Source organism: Panthera uncia (genome assembly GCF_023721935.1).
Source record: "Panthera uncia isolate 11264 chromosome C1 unlocalized genomic scaffold, Puncia_PCG_1.0 HiC_scaffold_3, whole genome shotgun sequence".
NCBI lineage: Eukaryota > Metazoa > Chordata > Mammalia > Carnivora > Felidae > Panthera > Panthera uncia.
This window is the reverse complement of record NW_026057584.1, coordinates 43,641,920-43,662,830: the sequence shown is the minus strand read 5'-3', so window position 1 is coordinate 43,662,830 and position 20,911 is coordinate 43,641,920. Positions and strand designations below refer to the sequence as shown.

The following is a 20,911-nucleotide window of genomic DNA, read 5'->3' as shown; positions in this document are numbered from 1 at the left end:
TATAGAATATTACAACGAAAAACATCAAAATTATCCATAATTCCAACCATAGATAACCACTGTTGTGTAAAAAGATTCCCTAACTTACCTTCCCAACTCCCTATTGTACTGCTCTTCCATATCCATCCTTGACACAATTTGGACAGGTTGCTGGCTCTTTGAATGCTCTCTACTTTCTCTGTCCACTGTATTTCCTTTTCCTGGAATGCTTTCCTTACTGTTTCCCCCATTGATACATACTTCTTTCAAGGCCCAGATTGAATGTCACTTCACTCTGATCTCATCCTCTGGTGGAGGCTCTGAATATTCTAACCCCCCAATCTGTACCTCTCTGGAGGCACTTATTTTATGCCCTTGTATTCTTATTTTTGCTCTCAAGTAAGAATTTTGTTTTACTCAAATTTTCATCCTCCATGTCAATTGTGGCAATGTCTTCCTTGCAAATACTGCGTACTTGACATTTATTGGAAAATATATGTATGCACAAGCTATAGAAAGATGACATACCAATTTAGTTAGCCCAAATTCTTTAACTTTATTAAAATCAAAATGATAAGTATCAAGTGCCTACTACATGTAAGACACCAGGTATTTATTATTTCAAGCTTTTCTTAAATTTACTTGGAAAAAGCATAGATGTGAAAAATTATGAAGAATAACATAATACTCATATACCCACCACCCATATTAAGAAAGAACACTGGGGGTTATTCTTTCCAGTCATTTGTTTTAACCATATTACACATGTATTTATAATCTGTGTTTGCTGAATTATTTAAGAATACTAGATTCTTGGGGCGCCTGGGTGGCTCAGTCGGTTGAGCGCCGACTTCAGCTCAGGTCACGATCTCGAGGTCCGTGAGTTCGAGCCCCGCATCGGGCCCCTGTGCTGACAGCTCAGAGCCCGGAGCCTGTTTCAGATTCTGTGTCTCCCTCTCTCTGACCCTCCCCCATTCATGCTCTGTCTCTCTCTGTCTCAAAAATAAATAAACGTTAAAAAAAAAAAAATACTAGATTCTGATAGGGGCACCTGGGTGGCTCAGCTGGTTGAGTGAACTATTTCAGCTCAGGTCATGACCTCATGGTTTGTGAATTTGAGCCCCACATTGGACTCACTGCTGTCAGCACAGAGCCTGCTTTGGATCCTCTGTTCCCCTCTCTCTCTGCCCCTCTCCCGCTCGTGCTCTCAGTCAAAAATAAATATTAAAAAAAAAGAGTATTGTATTCTGATATAGAAAATAAGAGAAGCGAATACATAGGAAGAAGAATGAAACTAAAAACTGAAGCAAATAGCTAAAGAGGCGAGCAAAATATTAATATATGTTCAATAAGTAAGTTAGTAACCTATTAGATATGTTAGGTAAAGTAAGTAGAGCATTTGTGTAATGAACATAATTACAAAGGGATGGAAAGAGGAAGAGATTCCTAGTAGTCATGACACAGTAAACATATATGAGATCGTGAATCATCAAATATTCATGACACACTGAAGATAACATGAGGAATATGAGGCACTTGCTATTAACAAGGTCTTAATTCAGGCAACCACTGGCTCCTCACATCCTCTGCACAAGGAATGCAAAATAAAATCCATAGCTGCTCATCAGGCTTACATGTGAGCTACAGCCATCAAGCAGATGCACTTGATTCCAAACCTATAGAGGAAGTGTGTGTTTTGACTCCAAACACCTTCTGAGTGTAGTGTTGACTTGGTTCAAATCTCAGTTCTGGTCCTTGCAAGCATACCCTTAGCAAGGAAGACAGAAAGGACTGAAGACCGGGGAGTGTCATTTTTCCACCCTGCCTACATCATGTTTTAAATGTGTTGACCCAACCTATCTCTTTCACCTTGCATCTTGCTGTATGTTTTCAATTGATTTAATAAACCATGAGATTTAATCATCTCCTTTTGGTCTGGAAGCCTTTCTGTTCGGCGATGTCTTGGATAGCTTGCCTGTTACTGTACTTAAAGACTTCCATAGTGCAAAGGTAATTTCCCACACATTTGTATTTACAAATTTTAACCTGGATATAAATGGCATCACACTGTACATATTCATCTGCAACTAGATTTTTTACTCAATATCATATTTGTGAGAATCTTCCAGAGAGATATGTAGATCTATTTCATTTATTTTCACACTATATCCACTATATAAATACATCATGATCTGTTCATGAATTCTTCTGTTCATCTAATGTAGGTTGTTTACAACTTTTTACTATGGAGACCAAGGCTGCTGTGAATATTCTTGTACATATCTGCTTAGGCACGTAACTCCTGAGGTTGATCTCAGAATATACCCAAGAGTACAAATTTCTGGGTCAAAGAGTATACATATCTTTAACTAGACTAAATATTGCCAAATGGCTCTGTAAAGTGATTGTTTCAATTTATACTCTTACCAGAAATATATGAGTCCCTATGTTCTTAATCCTAGCCAACATTTTGTGTTGTCAGACTTTGACATTTTTGCTAATCTGATGAATGGGTGCACTTTGGTTACAAAGAAATAATAACTGTGGCAATTAAAAACCTTTACAGTATTTCCTCAGTACTTCAATTATGATGAAAAAATATGTGCAGATTTTGTCTCAGCTTTTTGAACTGTCCCAAGTAAAGTTTCCCCTTCCTCTTTCCAACTCTGTGAACACCAAAGAAAAAAACAGCTTTCAAACAAAAGTTGCCATTTTTTTTTTTTTTTTTGTCTGTAGGGATTAGGGTTTGGAGGAATACTATGTTGGTTGCTTTATGTCACAAAAATATCCCTCTGGTTATAAAGAGCACAAGAAAAAGAATTTAGCTATATCCCTGCAAATCGGCTATCCCTAAGCACATGCCACAATGATGATGGGTCAGTAACTCAACAACTATTACTCACAGGCTGGGAATGCATTCATTCAAAAAATTCTTGAAAGCTGCTCCTTGTCCCACATATCTATTGCAGGGGCTTCTTCCATGCCTTAAATTAGACTATTATAAATTAATGTACTGGGGGTCAAAAAATTTCATATTTAAGAAACCTCGCAAAGAAATGACATCTCAAAAAAATACATTCAGTACTTAGAAATCGCTATGCCTTATTTGTCACATATCTTTCAATAGCACAGGTGGATGAGACATAGGACTTATAAGTTCTATTGGGTCTAAGATGAAAGTCATTCTCAGCATCTTTCTTTTCCTAATCTAGCACATTCAGACAGGCAAATCTTTGTTCTTCATTTCTTGCTTAAACTTTTGGATCACTCCCTGACAGCCCTAGCATTCTCAAATGTGGTTTAGGGGTCCCTTTTGGCTTTAGATCCTCTAACATAATTGTTTTAAAAATGCAGATTCCTAAATCCCAGCCCAGGCCTACTCAATCAGAATGTCTGAGCCCTGGAATTTCATTTTCTACAAACTACCCAGCTTCATTTTTTTTTCTTTTTTGCAACTGAGAAATAGAACACACATTAAGAACCAAAAACAGAAATATGCAGCTCAACAAATTATTTTTTTAATTTTTTAATGTTTATTTATTTATGAGAGAGAGAGAGAGAGACAGAGCATGAGCAGGGGAAGGGTAGAGAGAGAGGGAGACACAGAATCCGAAGCAGGCTCCAGGCTCTGAGCTGTCAGTTGAGCCTGACGCGGGCTCAAACTCATGGACCGTGAGATCATGACCTGAGCTGAAGTTGGTCGCTTAACTGACTGAGCCACCCAGACACCCTCTTTTTTAAATTTTTTAATGTTTTTTTATTTTTGAGAGACAGAGAGAGACAGCATGAGCGGGGGAGGGGCAGAGAGAGAGGGAGACCCAGAGTATGAAGCAGGCTCCAGGCTCTGAGCTGTCAGCACAGAGCCCAACAAGGGGCTTGAACTCACAAGCCATGAGGTCATGACCTAAGCTGAAGTCGGATGCTCAACCGACTGAGCCACCCAGGCGCCCTGAGAATTTTCTTTTTTAATTCTCTTGAGCATGTAGGCTTCGTGTGTGTGCTTCGGTAGGTGCTTAATTGTTGAACAAATAAATAATCTCCAGGCATGAACATCTGTGCCTCTACACACTAACACCTCCAGGTATATCTGAATTAGATCATGTCCTTCCTTGTCAGGAAACAAACTCAGATGTCAGGAGAGCACTGGGTGCCAGGGAGGCAGGGGAAAGCAAATGGAAGCAGTAGGGTGAAATGCAAAGGGAGAGGTGGGGAGCCAGACGTTGCCTAGATCTCGGTGGAGCCCTGGGGAGAGAGGAGTAGTCCCACCACTCCAGGCAGCTGGGGTGGGGGCAGGGCGCGATCCCGCCTGGCCTGAGTCCCCCCTTTTTTCTCAGGCAGGACTTCTGGTTGTTAGAGCGTTGTGCCCTTGTGCCGTGTGGGAAGTCCAGACTGCCCAGACTTCTTTACAATACCTTTTCCTGCCTCTAATTGTCCCCAGACTATCTACCTGTTTCTGAGTGTCTGTTCTTGCTTGCCAAGTGCCACCTCGTAAGTAACCTGCCTTTTTCTTGACCTTGGCATACAAGGAAGGTAGAGCGTTCAGTTCTTCAATACTCCTACCCATCCATAGTATGTGTGAGTGGGAGTGCAGGGCGAAAACGGGACACACAGAAGGGCCTTGTGTAACTGCCCTGGTGCTCCGAGGATCTGGATCCTAAGCATCTGGGCAGCCTGCCACAGGAACCTTCGCAGCAATGTAAATAGTCCTTACACAAATGAACCTCCACTGTTAGGCACACTGAGAGGTCCGAAGAACAGGAATGAGAAGAATGACTCAAAACTGATATAATCCAGAAAAGATACAGTAAAATAAAATTTAAATCTATCAAAAAGTCGTCTGAGAAAGAGTCATTGCCATGGTTTGATCCCTGGGATGGAGGGTAGGGGTGGCTTTAAGTTTGGAGGTGAGCAAGGGCCAGCACAGAACTGGCATTCTTGGGACACGGCTGCATCTGTGAAAGGAAGTAAGACCAGAGACCTGCAAACTGAAGTCTTGGAGAGAGTGGGCTCCTCCGTCCTCCCCTAAAGAACCCCAGTGGCCTACAGAAGGGTCTCAAGCAGCAGGGGACCAGCACTGGACCTGGTCCCCTTTCTGGCCAGCTTTCTGCAGCAAAACAGGGACAGTGAGAAACAGTGACAACAGAGGCAGCTCAGACACCAAGTGTGTCACTCTTGAGATGTGGAAACCAATATGAAAGAAAGGAACACCACTCTTTGAATCACTGTACAAAAGCCTGGGGCTGCAGAAGTCTCTGGAGTAGGGGGAAGCCACGAGAAAAAGACACAAGCAGACACATACTTGAATGATTAATCAGACAAAAACAAAGAGATATGACTGTGTTTGTAATATCAGATTAAAGAAGTGCAATCAAGCTAAGCCTATATCTCTAGATCTATCTGACACATGGTAGACTTTCAAGACATAATTATACACGATGGATTACGTACAAAGGGCTCAATACATATTTGCTGAATAAGTTCCTGATTTTTGTTGCCCTCCTCAAAGAAGTAGAAAAATATAGTACAATTCTGTTTTAATTTTTCTTTCATTGTAAACTGCTTTTGAACCAGAATATTTGTTAAACATAACACTTAAATCCCCCCCCCGATTTTCAAAGTAATACGTTTGTTGCTGAAATTTTTGCAAATTAAGAAAGCATAAAAATAAAAATTATCTGTAATACCATCACCCAGAGATAACTATGCTAACATTTCGTAAACTTTTTCCCATATGTATTGAGGTAGAGAGATTGTGGATTATTCTGCTCTGTTCTATTTTGCATAGTAACATTATATCATGAGCATTTCCCAATATTATTAAATTGAATTAAATTAAAATGAAATTAAATATTAATTGAATTAAATTAAATTGAATATGTTCTATCACATTGATGTGATATAACTCAACGAATTCACTATTTGGGGTGTTTTGTCTTTCAAATTTATAAATAATGCTGTGATAAATATCCTCTTCTTAAATGTTTATAAACTTAGGATAATATACTAGAAGTGAATCTATTGGGTCAAATAGAATGAACACTTTGAAACTACTGGTTCGATTTGCCAAATCGCCCTGCTAAAATGTTGTTTTCCTTTTTATCAGACACGTGCATAGGAGCCTCTAACCTTACCAAGAGCAGAATGATTTGGAGAATTTTATTTAAGGAATATATTGTATGGCTGGAAAAAATTCTCACTCTGTCACTATTACAGATTGTTGTTTCAGTAGGAAATGAAAAAATATACTGACAAAAAATGAGGAAATCAAAGTCTTTATATTTTTTGACTACCATAAATTATTGCCAATCCCTGGCAAGCTGATGGTCACAAAGTATAAGTCTGGGTGTGCACAACAATATAATTCTATGAAACTATAAAGATGTAACTTGGAAATTACATGTGGACAGAACCGTGTTTGATTTACTTTTATTTCAATAATTTTAAATCTATTTTTCAGTACATGCATTGCACTTTCAAAGTGTCTGCTCCTTGAAGGCAGTGTTGAGAAATTTGTTGTGACAAGTAGCTCAACTCATTAACACACTCAATTTCCTTATATTTGAATAATCGCAGGGTGAAAGCACTTGGTGTGGTGGGTATTCTTTGAAACTATTCTGTTCTTCTTTTCTTTTTCTGATATATACATATACCCAAAATATACACCACCACTCCCAATCCAACTCAAAGATAACGTACAGGCTCTCTTTAAGTGAAGGGGACAGGAAAACCACTTTTCCTCTGTCCCTACTTCCTGAGGATCAATCCCTAATGCTCCCTTCCATCATTGCCATTTGTCCTAGGTCAAGAGCACTCTTTTGTGGAATTTATGTCGGGATGATCTCTTCTCTGTCTCTTCTTTTTCTTCTTCAGCAGAGTCATGCACTTCAGTACTTTCTTTCTTTCTACTTCTTTCAGAATAGTTATGTCCACTTGAGTCAGCTTCTCACAGGTGCATGGTTATTTTCTTTGTCTCTTTTTCTCCCTCCACTTTCTTCCAACTCTTGCCCATTTACCTTAAGAACAGCTCTCTTCTCTTACATGCTATTCCTATTCCCTTCCTCCTTTCATGAACTCGAAAAAGCCCCGTATCTTGGCTGACAAGTCAACACACTTTTGGCAAGGAAAATACCAAAATCTTTCATCCACCCTCATATGTAATGCTTAAAAGAGGTACACTAGCTGGGGGTGCCCTGGGTGGCTCAGTGCACTGAGCAGTTGACTCTTGATTTTGGCTCACATCATGATCTCACATTTCGTGGGTTTGAGCCCTGAATTGGGCTCTGAGCTGACAGTGTGGAGCCAGTTTAAGATTCTCTCTCTCCCTCTCTCTCTGCCCCTCCCCCAATTGTGTGCATGCTTTCTCTCTCTCTCTCTCTCTCTCTCTCTGAATGAATAAATAAATTTAAAAAAAAAGAGGGTCTCCTTCCTACAAAGTGCAGACCTGAAGTAAGAGAGCAGCTCAGAGAAAGGTGGGTGACTGAGCATAGAATTCTGTCAGTCTCAGTCAGTTGGGTGGAGAGCAGAAGCCAAACATGGGATTGTGAGGAATGAGAAAGCCCAGAATGAGGTGTGCATATGGAAGACAATTTGGATAAATTCCAGAGACTATGAGCAGAGTATTTCACCCATTCTCCACCCTATGCCTTGTGTAGTTAGCTGAGAATTATTAGTGACCAGTGTCTTAGTCCATTAAGGCTGCCATAACAAAAATACCATAGACTGAGTGGCTTAAACAACAAACATTAATTTCTTCACAATCTGGAAATCCAAGATCAAGATACTGACAGATGATTTGGTGTCTTAAAAGGAGCCATTCCTGGTTCATAGGTGGCTATCTTCTTGCTATGTCCTCGCATGTTAGAAGGGGCAAGAGAACTCTGTGGTGTCTCTTTAACAAGGGCACTCACATTGTTGAGAGCTTTACCATCATGACCTACTCATCTCCCAAAGGCCCACTTCCTAATAGTTGGGATTAGCATTGCAACAAATGACATTTGGGAGGACACAAACACTCAGTTCATCACAGCCAGGGATAGGTGGACAGTAGTCAGTGTTGAGACCTGAAAACAGCATTATGAAACAGTTAACTGTACAAATCCTGCATGGACGATGTCAGAGAAGGAAAAGGATAGGAAGAGAAAGAGTAGCTGAGTTGTAATCACTACTGCCAGAGAAGATAAAGAAGGAAGAAAAACCAGTCCCAATTCCTTAAAAAGTGTCCAGAAATTCTCTTTGGAAAGTCTTCTCAAAACTTCACATTTACATTCCCTTCTATCTTAAACACAAATTTTTAAAAATAAAACCAAAATTGGGGCGCCTGGGTAGCTCACTAGATTGAGTGTCTGACTTTGGCTCAGGTCATGATCTCGAGGTTTGTGGGTTCGAGCCCCACGTTGGGCTCTGTGCTGACAGCTCAGAGCCTGGAGCCTGCTTCAGATTCTGTGCCTTCCTTCCTCTCTGCTCTGCCTCTGCTCGCATGCGCTGTCTCTCTCAAAAATAAATAAACATTAAAAAAAAATAAAAAACAAAACCAAAATTACTCTTCATTCAATTAAATGGTTGTATTTACTATTTAATATTATATTAGTATTTTTCTGCTGTTCATATTAGCAATGTATAGTGTAAATGTCTTTAACTGTAGAAGTCAATTGTGTTAGATGACCTCTAAGAGCCCACCTTGTCCCCCCAAAGTCTGTAATTCTGTATTTTAACTTGCACTTTATAACCATTTGTAGATTCCCATGGCTGGGAATCAGTCTCATTTTTTTTCCCTCCCCAATAGGAATGGCAATACAAGTTCAAAATAACCAACTTATAAATGAGCTATTTGAACTAAACTAATTGTATGTTGAGTTTCTGCAAGGTATTTGAACATACTTTGAATATACACAAGAGGTTGAATTAGGTTGGTGAACTTTATAATCCTTTACATCTTAAGATCTGTTTACAGTGTTTTATAATAAAATGCAATGTGCGAAAATATGCTTAGTTTTTGAAAAAGAGCAAGCTCTTGAAATTACCAGCTATGAAACACATTCCTATTAGCTTACCTTGAAGAAACTTGTTTTTTTTAAATATTCAAGTCTCATTGAAATGAGAAAATACTCAACTCTCACGCATTCAAAAATCTACTTAATTTATAGTACACGTCCAAAGCTTTAAATTTCTTATTGTAAAATAAGGGTAGTTTTAATTATATTTCTGGTTATGTGAATATTACACATGACTCAGTTAATAGTAGGGCCACCACCACATAGAGTGGAAAATTCGTTAAGTATAGAATTGTTCTGAGGCAGTAATAGCAAATCTGGAGGATAGCATTATATTGTATCTTAAATCTTGTAGGTCATAAGCCATAATGCTATTCTTTCTCTCCTCTAAGAACATTTTAAATATATTATGAATTCTTTTGTTTTGAATCACTGAGGCATTTTAAAGTAAAAAATCTTTCTGAAAGTAATAAAGTAATGCTCTTTCAGCAAAATTTTTCACTCAAATGTCAGAACCACTACCAACTTTTCACATTTTTGTTTTACTAAAACTTTTTTAGTTTCATAATGTGGAAATGGTTTTGTCCAAAGAACTCCTTATTTGTGTAAATGCACTTTAATCACTGAAGTATTTTTTTGGTTTTTAAAAAATGTTTATTTATTTATTTTGAGAAACGGAGACTGTGCAAGCAGGGGAGGGGCAGAAGCAGAGAGAGAAAATCCCAAGCAGGCTCCACGCTCAGCTCAGAGCCCGATGCAGGGCTTGATCTCAGGACTGTGAGACCATGACCTGAGCCAAAATCAAGAGTCAGAAGCTTAACTGACTGAACTATACAGGTGCCCCAATCACTGAAGAATTTCTGATAACATATATTTTTTTTAGATCCTGTTAAACACATATGTATTGAATTCAAGAGAAGTATAAGACACACTTACAAGATGGAATGGAATATGGAACAATCAGAATTTATAGTTTTTACCACAGGGGATGGAATGTCTTCCCTTAACAAACCACCAGGGCCTGGCAATGGAAGATAACTGTGTGTGTCTGGACATGGGGTGGGGTGGAGGTGGAACAGGAGGTGGTGTTTGGGGCAGTATGGATGACAAGTGGTATGGAGGTAAGTAAGAATCATACTTTTTTTTTTTTTTAACATTTATTCATTTTTGAGAGACAGAGAGAGACAGAATGTGAGCAGGGGAGGGGCAAAGTGAGAGCGGGAGACACAGCATCGGAAGCAGGGGGCTATGAACCCACAAACCGTGAGATCCTAACCTGAGGTCAGATGCTTAACCGACTGAGCCACCCAGGCACCTCAAGAATCATGTTTCTTTATCAGATACAGATGAATTCTCTTTGTGAGCAGCCACACTGACTAGTTGGCTATATAGTTGTCATATAGACACTATACAAGCATAGAAATTGATGCCTAAAAGCTTAAAAATTTATCTTTTCTTCATTTTCCTTCCTCCCATCACTTACCCCAGCACCATAGAGTGTTTAAGGCAATGCAAAGATGGAAGAATAGGTTACCTAAATGTGCCCACAAAACAAACAAGAAGGTTTTCAGTGTTTAACTGTAGAAATATGGTAGCCCCAGATTTCACTTTCTATAGTTTCAGTAATCCATCGTCCAGAAGTAGATGATCCTCCTTCTGATATATCAGAAGGCCAATTATGTCACAATACCTAGTCATTCACCTCAGTTCATCTCATCACCCCAAGAAGGGTTAGTATAGGACAATAAGATATTTTGAGAAAAAAAAGACCACATTTCCATAACTTTTATTACAGTATATTATTATAATGGTTCTATTTTATTATTAGTCATAGTTGTTAACCTCTTACTGTGCCTAATTTATAAATTTATCATAGATATATACAGGAAAAAACATAATATATATAGGGTTTGGTACTATTTGCGGCTTCAAACATCCACTGGGGGGGGGTCTTAGAACATATCCCCATGGGTGAGGGGGAACAACTATAAGCAGTTACAAGTCGGAAGAAAAAATATCTGCTGTGACATATTTCCTTTTCAGCAGCATGTTCAAGACTGGCCAAACATACAAAGGCTCAGGAAAAGGATTTAATGTCATTTCTACCAACTCTGGAAACAATTCTACTGGGAGGCTCAACAGTCCAGGTTAAGACTGCTCATTTCATGACTTGTGAATCACTAACTGTACATACTTATGGAAGAAACTTATTTTTTTCTAGCTATTCAGAACCAACAATGTTTGCAAAACATGAGTATTCCAGACAGAAACTAGAATTTTGCAGATTTCATTGCCTGAAAATTTGTTAACCTGTATCTTTCCAAGAAATTGTCTTTATTTCATAACCTGTTAACTTTCTCTTTAGCAGAACAAGGTCCACAACTTCAAAACCATGACAATTAGGCTAAGACAAACTTCCAGCAGTGATTTCTTCAGTTGAAGAATTTGAGGAAGCAAGCATGCTTATTCATTTGATATGTCAATGCAACTACTCCATACAGAACCTTTCAGTAACACTGGAAAAAGAAGTTTAATTATATATATCCCGTTGTGGTAATACTCATTCTTTCAACGTGTTTTTGAAAGAAAGAAAAAAAGAAGTTCAGTACTTTAATAAGGCCTTTTTCTTTCAATGTTATCATCCTATCCGTTGCTGCAACATAAAGATGTGGTATGAAGAATTTCCCATTTCAAAGAATGCCTTGTATCCCCATCAGCGAAGTAGGCACACTGGGAACCCAGCCAGGATGTGGGAATGGCTTCCTATAAAACTGAGTTTTTATATGTATGTTAAAACGGAATTCTACCTGTATCTGCAGTGGTTTAGATTTACTAAATGTGTTCTGCCCGTCAAGAGCACGTTGCTAAACATTCGGGGAATTCTTTCATTTTCCCGTTTTTGTAAAGAGATAATAGATTCTAAAACAAATTTCCAAAGATTGTGACAGTAGTTGAGGTACATTTATGGAGGTGTTTTAATACTTTCTTGGGTTAGAAAAGTTGATGCGAACCAAACTCAAAAATTCTATAGCGTGCCTCGGGAACTCTGTTTAAATACACCCCAGAACTGTTCTAAGCACCATCGGATTTCTTCACCCAGGAAATAGAAAATATTAACCAGTAAAATAACACAGGCAGGTTTTTAGGAGGGTTGAGAAGGGTGGAATTAAGTTGCCGGGCAAAGCAGGACAGTCGTCAAATCCGCACTTCGGGTTTGTGGGTTCTCACTCTTCCCCTCCTCCCCCACCCCCAACGCCGAGGCAGTGCTGGGGAGGGGGCAAGATGGGCGAGGCAGAGATTCTCCAAAATCGCCAGTTTTTCTCCCAGCGCTGCGCACCTGCCGCCCCCACTCAGTGCGGTCGCGGCTAACTTCCCGCAGGCCGCCTGGGACCAAAGGGCAAGGGGCGCACCTGGCGCACCCGCCTCGCCTGCGGGGGCGAGGACGGCGCCCAGATTAGTGGGCCGAGGGCGCTCTCTATTTTTTTTCAAGTCAGCCTCCCGGAGGATGTTGGATTTGGCGGGGTATGCTCTTTGAAATACTATATTGGGAACCTCACACATTAAAAAAGAAATTTTTTTTAAATTGCAAATCTTCCCGGTTCACTTGGCAGCTGGAGAGCAGGCCCGAGGCGGCGTCCCCTCCCGCCCTCCACCCCCGTTTCCCTCCTTCCCGCCCCCTCCCCCCGCCCGGAGCGGGACTCGCGGGAGCCGCCCCCTCCCGGGCGCCCACTTGGTTCCTCCCAGCTGCCGTGTGAATGGGCCGCCCTCCGGATTCCGCGGAGGGGGCGGCGGGAAGAGGCCGAGCCCGGGTCCCGGCGGCCGCCGCCCCCGCCCCCGCCCCGCGGCGGCCCACGCCGGGATCTGCGTCACTCGGCCGCGCGTGGGCGGGAGCCGGAGCGGCGAATGTAGCAAGAGCGGAATCTCCCAATGTGACAGCGCGCGGGGGGTGGAGGCGGCGGAGGCGGGCGGGGGAGGGGGAGGGTGCAGCGCGCGCTGGGAGGAGAAGGGAAGGGAGGAGGAGGGAGGACGCGGCGGGGGAGGTGCGGCTGCCACCGCCCGCGCGCCGGAGCCCTGAGGAGCCGCCGCCGCCAACGCGGCCAAGCGGAGCGCCGTCGGGGCTGGCGGGCAGGAAGGAGCGGCGGGTCCGAGCTGGGGGGGAAGCAGGGAGAGCGCGCCCACCACCTTCCCTTCCCCCCTCGATGGGAGCGGGGGCGTCCCGGCCGCCGCTGCCGCCTGAGGAGGGAGAGCTGGGGGCCGTCACTTCGGAGTTGGGGCTGAGCAGTCCTCGCGGGAGAGTGTGCCAAGACCGCTGCAGCCGCTGGCCGAGTACGTACCTGCTCGCTGTCTGCCAAGTGCGAGACGCGTTGGCGCTCGTGAGGCGGCGGGCGAACTTGGGGCGGCAGAGTCGCCGGGCCGCGCGGGCACTCGGGGGCCGGCGTCCTGGGGAGCGGGCCCCGCGCGGCCGCCACCGGAAGGAGAGGGCGGCATCTGGCTCGTGTGGGCGATTCCCGGAGAAATTCGGTGCGCCGGGGCAGCGAGAAGAGGGCGAGCAAGGCAGCGGGCCTGGGTTGTGCGTCTTTCCTCCGAGAGAGCCGGGGGTGCGAGTCCATTCTAACGCGACTGGGGTAGTCGCGCGGGGCTCGGGGGTGCGTGGTGTATTGTGCGTGGTGGGTGTTCGCGCTGGCCCCTGACTTTTGCAGCCACCTTCCCCAGGGGGGGAATCTTTTTGTTGATTTGTTTACTTTATAGAAATGTTACACTCAGTCTTAATTTTTCTCCTGGGTATCCTCTCCTTCCAAATGTAGTTTTCTTTTTAAAAGCGGAAGGAGAGTTTTGCTTGGAAGTGGCTTACAGAAACTTGGCACCAAGGTGCAGGGAAGCGAGAGACTCGTGCTCACTAAGGCCGAGTGTGGAATTTGCAAACACATGTGGGACATAAAAGCCTTGGATGCAGGCAGAGGTGTGTGATCTTATTCATGGAGAAACATTGCAAGTGCTATCAGGTTTATGGCTTTCAATCTCAGGGTTCACAAGGCGTAAGATATGAAACGACACTTCCAAGTAAGCCTAAAAATATAAAAATATTCCGAGGTCTTGGAAAAGGATAATTGAGTTGGAAGATGCAGGTATAGATTCTGCAGACTAAGTTTGCAGCAGGTTATCTGAAGGAATCTTTGACTTGCATGTAGCTTTATCCCACCACACTCATTGAGATCCGTGAGGCATGGAAAATTTGGGGTAACTTAATTTCAGATTGCATCCCAAAGAATTGACTTGGAGTAACCTGTCACTACCAATTGGTTTGCCAGTGACGTGTCTGCAAACTCAAGGAGTGCAAAGATCAGAAGCTGAGAGGGAAATTCTCAGATCTTGTTTAAAAATATTTTGGCAGTTTTAATAGATAATATTAGATTGCATAGGAACAGAGGAACGGAATTTAAAATAGATTAGTCACGTAGGAAATGCTAGGCTGTTTTGTTAGAAAAGTGTGCACACAGTGAATTACCTTTTTAGATTTTCACTTTTTTGAAGATTTTCCCTTGTGAAACATACCAAATTATGACACGTCACAATTTATGTGTGGGTTTTAAGGAGAAATATTGGAAAAGGATGCATAGGACTTTCTCTATTTTGGGTGAAGGCTTAAAAGAGCTGCTTCTAACCTAAGTGCCAGTAGAAGTGGGCTCTTAGATTCAAGGGTATCCTTTTTCCTCCATCTTTCAATATCATTTGAGACATTTAATATTGTCCTTTAAGCTTAAAAATTATGTTATACCCCTAGGTATTAAAATACATATAAAAGTCCTCTTAAGAATGTATAGCTGTCTGGCAAGGTCAGCCTTCTTTGTTCTTGTTGGGGTGTTGGATGCTGGAAAATTAGGTCTTGAAAGAAAATAATTTCAAGGAACCATGGGAAAGTTTCTTGTTTTAATTTTATTAGTTTAGCATCTTGCACAAAAGTTAATATGCCATCCTGGTATTAGAAAAATCTCCTATTCCTTGTCTCTGGTGATCTCTGTTATATGTGAATTAATCCATATTAATAATAATAACATTGAGGCATTGTAGACTTTTAATTTTATGTCATTCTGCCTGCTAATTGTGGATGTAATTAAAATGACAGAAATCCTTAGGAATACTAAACCTGATAAAAGAAGATTTAGTGAGTTTATGTGTCTAATAAGTAATTTGATATATTAATTAAATCTCATCCTTTTTCAGAATTATTGATATAATTTAATCTCAACTAAAATAATTTAAAATTTTCCTTTTTTTGTGACTATTAAGGAACACCCATTTTCCTATAGGAAAGTTAATAGATTTTCATTCCTCTGAGAATCAGCTAAAGCTTCCGATATTTTAATCACACTTTAAGGACATAATGGTTTATTATTAAGGATTTTGGGGGTTTGCATTGTGGATGCTCTGAAAGAAGAAATTAAATGTATTACAAAGTGGGAGAGACCTTTGAAGAATCTATTGCATGAGCTTTAAATATTTAAAGTAAAAGGTAGTTGAATGGAAACAAATATGGCAGGTTTGTGTGTCTCTTGACCTAGACTCTTTTCTAAGACTTGGGTCTCATCTATTCCATTAGAAGTCTGTTTATTTTTGTTGGTGCTCTTCATGTGCATTATGAATATGATGTTTTATGCTTTATATTTCTTTCATGGAAAGGACCATTTTATAATGTTTTGAACAGTTTAGATCTTGCTAATGTATAATTGTCTTGCATATGAATATTTCATCATGGAGTTCTTTAAATCTATTAAGGAATAAATAATCCCCATTCAGGCATAATAAAAGGTCCCTAGCCCCTTTGCTTTGGATTTAGTTTTATCTTACCTGCTTCTTTCATACTTTTCAGTAGAATGAAGATTAGCACAGTTACGATATTAAATGCAAATTTCCTTTTTGATCTGACATGTTCAAAAAACTAGTACAATAGTAGAATGTCTTAAACTCTCTTAAACTTAATAATGGAACAAGTGGGAAATCAGAGAAGTTGATGCTGGGAAAAAATAGTAATCCTCATCTTGTCAGAATTCTCACAGCTAAAACATACCATTAGGGTTTCAAATAGTTTGTCATTTCTCAATACATTCTGTTTAGGGGGCTGCACGTTAATTTGCACAGTACATTAATTTAATTTTAAAGAGAAATTTTTTTTTCTTTCTTTAACATTTATTTATTTTTTAGTGACACAGAAAGACAGAGCATGAGCAGGGGAGGGGCAGAGAGAGAGGGAGACACAGAATCCGAAGCAGGCTCCAGGTTCCGAGGCATCAGCACAGAGCCCGACGCGGGGCTTAAATTCACGAACCGCGAGTTCATGACCTGAGCCGAAGTTGGACGCTTAACTGACTGAGCCACCCAGGCGCCCCAAAGAGAAATTTCTGAAAAAAGTGATAACATTTATATACACTACATGCATTCTGTGTGCTCAGGGGACAATGTTTCTTGAATGATTTGGCTGTGAGTTAATTGAAGAATTTCCAGCCGTATCCTATAAAATACCTATGTTAATGCATAGTTATTGTTTAATTGAAAAAATAAATCTAATATAATGTTTTTCTAATTTAACAGATTAAACTTAAGCATTGGATACTTTAATTAAAACTTTAAGGGGTCTGTAAGACATTTTCTCCAGCTTCATTCAGAAATCAGAAAAAATCAATAGGAGGGAACATTTTAAGTTTCCCAAGTTACGACTAATATCCATTAGGAGCTATATGTTTAATTCACAGCTATGACAGCAATGAGATCCAGAATACCTTAAGATCACTAAATGCTTAGTAGTAAATGTGTTTAAGTAAATTATTTGGCACTTGGAACATACAGGAGTTAGTGCCTAGGCCAAGTCTGCAGTCTTAAGTGTAAGCCATGATGTAACTAAACTTAATTATTTTAACTTGAGTTGTAGGACTAGGATGAAAGTTAGAATTCATTTCCTAGGCTTAAGGCTCATCCGTTCCTAAGCCCAGTTCTGGCTTTTCGTAAACCTTTTGTGTTTCAACCTGTGTTGTAACCCACTGAGCCCTTCTCCCCAGGCCCTATACCTTTAAGCTACAGTCTTCCGAACTTGGTGGTACTTCAGAGGCTTTAAATGCAGTCTCTACCCTCAAGTTTCCTGTTTTTTCCTTACCATTTCCAGTCCCTATCTTTCATTCCTTTGGCACACACTGGATCTCATCTAGATGTTAAGAGGAAAACAGTCTGGTGGAACTAATTCACCTTAATCTGTAAATGACTCATGAGCTAACTTCCCAAGTTTTTTTCACATTTTTTATAAATCTGTAAGAAGCTGCTGTTAACTTAGACAATTTTAAAGTAAAAATTTCAGGCTGTGTTGGGAGGAAGGAATTTATAGTCCTTTGCATAAAAAATCAGTCACATTTTACTGGGATTTTGCCCTTGCTTTCTCCTCACTGCTGGAAGAGTCTCTCCTCTTTGGAATGCCACCGACTTCACAAAAGTGTGTATATTTCCTATGTCATGAAGAGGAGGATTCAAGAGTAGTGATTATGAATCCATTTGGTATTTGTTATTTGAGGATAGCTTCTATTGCATTTTTATTTGTAGAAATGGAGGGAAAAGATTTCTCTTTCATGATCTCTTAAAATGCTGGTGCTGGGTCTGGACTAACACATGAAGTATATTCTAACACTAATCATGTGTAGTTTCTGCATCAGGGAATGCATCCTTTGATCTCTTGGAAAAATAGCCATGTTATGGGAATCAACCATACAGCCTTATGAGAAATAAATATTGAGGATGAGAGAATGTAGGAGATTATAGGGAAAGTAACAGCTAAAGCACTGTTACTAGATTCGAAATTCTTCAGGACACCAATTTACCCAGAGAGCATCCCTTTTGGTATGTGAAAGGGGGCCAATGATCAGATTTTGTCTCAAATGTTGGTTTCATTCAACAGCAGCCTTCATAGAGACTTTATTCTACATTGAGCACTTTGCTAGGAACAGAGGGGGACAACAAGGCCGGTTCCTACCCTCAGGGAGCTTATAGCCTGACAGTAACCTGTTCCGCAGAGCCAGGTGGGGTTGCTTCTCTGTTCTGTGGCTTCTTATGTATAACACTTAGAAGGGCATTTGTCACAGTGTTTAAGTGTCTGCTTATCTGTCTTCCTATTCCCTCTTAACTCATTCCCCATGAAGGTCATCTTTCTTCCAGATCCCCAGGACTAGGTCAGTAACTGGCATATTTGAATAAGTGGGGAAAAAATGAGACAGGAAGTAGTGTGGGGTTCAGAGAAGGGAGAGGACACCTACACCAAGGGGGTGTGGGAAAGGCTTTATGGAAAAGGCTAGTGGAGGTGGGTGGGAGGGAGCGTGCCTGGCACAGGGGCAGGGAAGTGGGAGGCACATTCGAGGAATGCCCGGTGTATCAGTTTGGCATGAGCACAGGGGCATGTTTGGGACCAGAGAGAAGGCTGGAAAGGTAGGTTTGGGTCTGGGATGCCTGTATGAGTAGTTTGGATTTCTTTCCCTTGCAGTGGGGGCATTTGCACAGGTGGAGTAAAGAGGAAGATCTTTAGGAAGATAAAGTAGGTATTGCAGTATGGGATGTATTGAAGGTAAGGGGGAGCTGTTTTCAAAGTTGAAGCAAGAAGCAGTCAAAACTAGAATTGGGTGCTTTTGAGGCAGAGAAAGAAAAAGGGTGGTGATGTGGTTTAAAGAGATGAGGATTTGAGAAAGGAAGAGGAAAACAAAGATGAAAGAGTAGTGGCGCAACTAAAGAAATAAGAGTTGGGAAGAGTAGATTTGGGAGTGTGGAAGAAGGGAGGAAAATGTGAAGTTTTGACAATTTCCAGGTAGTAGTTGAAATGTGAAATTATCAGAAAAATGATTTGGTCTGATGGTTCTCAAAACTTTTCAGTTACGAAGATTATTTTTTTAATTAAAAAATTGCACATGTTCATTGATAATTTTTAGTATTTTTGAGTGAGAAACATATACTGTAATGACAACAGCTACTGTGACCACTTCGACCACTACTGTGAATTCGGTTACACTTCTTTTTTTTTTTTTAATTTTTTTTTTTTAACGTTTATTTATTTTTGAGACAGAGAGAGACAGAGCATGAGCAGGGGAGGGTCAGAGAGAGAGGGAGACACAGAATCTGAAACAGGCTCCAGGCTCTGAGCTGTCAGCACAGAGCCCGACGCGGGGCTCGAACTCACGGACTGTGAGATCATGACCTGAGCCGAAGTCGGCCGCTCAACCGACTGAGCCACCCAGGCACCCCTGAATTCGGTTACACTTTTAAATAAGTTTATTATTTTATTAAATCACAAAGTGTTTACTTTCATTTACAAAGTAGGCCTGTGTGAAAGGCATGTTTTTTACTCACTAGCCAGTGCTTGTTGCACATTTGCCAGTAACCCCATGGTCCCTGGCACTGGTCCAATCTTCAGATAACGATTTGGAGGTCAGTCTGCTTTTTGTGATAATTGAAGTCTGGGAGTGGTTGAGATTCTCTTTTGATGGAGAATATGGAAAGACAATAGAAAAGAGATTTAATGTAAAAGTTTAGAGAACTCTTTCACTTAAGGAAGGCATTGCCATTACCAAAGTCTGGCATAGAGTGTTTCATGGAGTTCTGTCAAGCTGCAGAGAGGTTAAAGAGAGAGGCTAATGATAATAGCTGCCTGAGAGTTTTGATAGAGTTGTAGGACCAGGAGGCAGGCTGAAGCTTCTTGGAATGGATTCAGGCAGGTTTAAGGGAAAGGTTCGTTTCTCTAGTGACCAGTAAAGGCCTCTGTCCTACACTAAATGCCAGAGAAGTTTTGTTTCCTGTAGCCATATTAAGTGCTTCGTTGTGGTTCAAGGACAAAATAGTAGGAGTTGACCTGTCAAGTTTTCTGGGCCAAGCTAACCCCTTATTTTATTGAACATAATTCAAATCTGACAGGTGACTGATGGTATCCAGTAAGGAAGCAAAGTGAGTTTGTTTTTAAGGTTCTGTAACAATTATTACCATTAAAAATAGATTAATGAATAACAAATGGCCTTAACTGAATCCATTGTTGTTTAATTCCTCTTCCTCTTGAACTGACCAGGCTGAGAACATTCAAGCTAGTACAAGTGGAGGTTTGCTGTATATAGGCAGCAGGCCTTTGGTTGAGATTTTGAATGCAGTAAAAATTAGTAACCGGTTTCTCTTAACTTTGGAATTCATAAAAAGGTCAGACTCAGCATGGTTGTTTCAGCATCCTACAAAGGCCAGGTAGCAGTAGTTTTCAGCTGAGTAGATTTACTATACTATTAGCTACCTGCTTATCGTGTTGTCGTTCGGATCTTTTTATATTTACTAAAGATTGGAGAGATGTAGATAGATGCTTGCTCTTGACTTGTTTGACCTTCATGTTGAAGCATGAATAGATACAGCGTTTGTAAAAACAGAAAATCTCATCTTATAAGAATTTTCTTTTAAATCAAATCAAGTTAATGTATGAAGTGGTGGGTGTTTAAATTATCACAACTGGCTTTTGTAGGAAACTGAAACATTCTCCTAAAGCAAAAGCTTAAGGAGAAAACTCCTTTCCCAGCAGTCAGTGTGGGCCTTTAGAAGCCTCCTGGGACTCTAAATAGTTGACTTATTTATCTTTCATCTGGTATCTTGACTTTGGAAATGCACATTTGGTCCTATCAGTCATTACGGAGGCAGTATGATAATTACTGCTTTCTTAATGGCACTACTTTCTTACCCCCTTAGGAACTAGAGGGTTTCTTTTCTTTCTAGGTAAAGATGAGAAAGGATAGACATTTTAAATTAATATTTTCCAAACTTATAGACTTAATGTCAGAAGAATAAAACTTAAGTTTGGGTCTTTAGTTCTTAAGTTTTTTCTCTTTTATATTTGTCTAACATATATTCCTTTCCTTTCTTAATTGCTAATAAAAAGATTCAAAAACTATTCT

At 40.7% G+C, this 20,911-nt stretch overlaps 1 protein-coding gene across 2 annotated transcripts in view; it reads left to right on the top strand.

The window, feature by feature from the left end:
* The first annotated feature begins 13,217 nt into the window (after positions 1-13,217).
* NAB1 (NGFI-A binding protein 1) overlaps positions 13,218-20,911 on the top strand; it is a 42,744-nt gene continuing 35,050 nt past the window's right edge. For both annotated transcript variants that reach the window (XM_049615314.1, XM_049615313.1), the window contains exon 1: positions 13,218-13,295. The gene's annotated coding sequence lies outside the window, so the exon portion shown is untranslated. The remainder of the gene's footprint in view (positions 13,296-20,911) is intronic.